Consider the following 2,103-nt stretch of genomic DNA (forward strand, 5'->3'; position numbering starts at 1 on the left):
TAAGTTGAACCAGCGAGTCATACCTTTCGAGCGTCGCTGATTCCGTTTTGAAAGTACTCGAGGTCGCTCGTCGTCAGTAGACCCTCGAAGTCTTGCAGGGAGGTTTCGAGGATTCCTTGGGACCATTGGCCTCTCAACTCCGCGGCCTCCGCTAGGAGCATCGAATCCATGTCGTCTGACGCTACCGACGTATGAGCACGTTTATGGCTGGAGGGTGAACCGAGGGAGATTGACGACGACGGTCGCTTGTTCGAAGAGATCACCTCGTTCCTCGCCCGTGCTGGCGATCCCCCATGATGAGCCTCAACTCGGGAACGAGCCGCGGCCACAACTTTGGCGGTAGGTTCTACCCTCGGCACTCGCGTGCGCGACCTATCCCAGACCATGGTATCTGCAAAACGAAAAGAAAAGGCATCAGTCGGTTAGAACATAACGATAAACATAAACAAAAGAGTACTATAATAGCATAAAAGACGCATATGTGGTTAGTACCCCCCGCATCGAGGAGGGGAGCAGAGGAACCCCCCTCCTCAGATTCGGGGCCCTCCGTGACCTCCGCACTAAGGACTGGGCGTCGTGGCCCATCGTCACCAGGGATGAACCACCCGGTCATCGCCATTAAGTCCAGGGACTCGAAGAGCGATCCCTGCCGCCTCGAATCCGGGACCCCCTGATGACCGCTTCGAGCTCAAAGCCTTCGACATCGCCTACAGGTGAGAAGTCGGCCGTGGGACCAAACGCGAGAGGTGCCACCCCGAAGGCAGACTCAGACACCCACACCCAAGGGTATCTGTGCTTCGAAGTGACCTTAGTGATGATGGCAAGGCGCTTCCGGTGTGCTACTAGATAGGAACCCGGCATCCCGGGCACCCCGCGAACCACCATGAGGTCTTGACTGTCGCCCGCGGTGACGGCCCTCTTCTTTGCTCGATAGAGCATCATGTGGTATGCCGCGACCACCCGGTAGAAGAAAGGGGACATCTGCGAAGCATGTACCCCCAGTCAAACCAACAAGTCCTGAATCACCGGCTAGAAGGGCAGTCTCAGTCCCCCGCGAAGGCTTGCTTCATGAATCACGACGTATCCCTTTCGTGGACGAGTCGAAAATTGTCGGGTAGTGGCCTCAGGATCGACACCGATTCCGGGATGCTGTAGCGCTCTCTCAAATTCATGAAGTTAGCAAGCGAAAGTGAACTCGAGATGTCGACGCCCGAACAATCGATGTCACCGCGAACTGCCGACTCTCCGACCGGGAAAACTAAGCCTCGCACTTCCTCCCGCGCGGTTAGGGAAAGCACCATAGCCGGCGTGGCGTGGCGGCCCGACAACTCGCCCGAATGCTCGACATCGGAAACGCTTCTCGAGCAAGGTGGTACCCCCTGACGGTCGCCTGATCGAGCCGGTCGGCTCCCCTCGGGGCCGACGAGATATTCCAAGCGCGCGTCCGGCTGCTAACCAACCAGGCTCCCTTCTTCGGGCCGGCCCAGCCCCTGACCGGCCAGGTTGCCTCCTGCGCGCGCGTCCAGTCCAACGACCCGGCCCAATTCTCGGCCGGCTGAGTCATTTTCGCTTAAGTCCGGCCCAAGCGGGCCTTCAACCTCCTCACGCGCGTCTGGCCCGACAGCCCGGCCCCACTCTCGGCCGGCTGGCTCCTCCACGCGTGGGCTCGGCCCGCGCGGCCCCTCACCCTCGTCGCGTGCACTGAGCCCGGCAGCCCGGCCTGGCTCTCGGTGGGCTGGCTCCCCACGCGCAGGCCCGGCCCCTCACCCTCCTCGTGCGTGCCCGGTCCAGCGGCCCGGCCCAGCCCCTGGTCGGCTACGTCTCCAGCGCGCAGGCCCGGCCCACTCGGGCCTAGGGTTTGCCCAGGGGACAAGCAGGCCGCCGCCCACTGGCCGGTGCCACCTGGCCGGGCCACCTCCTACCCGGCGCCGACCCCTCCATGGGAGGCGTCGCCCGGCACTCGCGGCTCCCCAGCGGTGCGCGTCTCCTCCGGCGCGACCGGGCTCGGGGCGTTCTCTTCTCGGGCGCCACCTGCAGACAGCCAAGCAGCCTCACCCGGTCGGGTAGGGGCCTCTCCCATGCCGGGGTCGAACCAATCAGTGC

The sequence above is a fragment of the Urtica dioica genome, chromosome 3, assembly GCF_054948205.1.
Source record: "Urtica dioica subsp. dioica isolate 48M chromosome 3, U.dioica_male_clone48M_v1_H2, whole genome shotgun sequence".
NCBI lineage: Eukaryota > Viridiplantae > Streptophyta > Magnoliopsida > Rosales > Urticaceae > Urtica > Urtica dioica.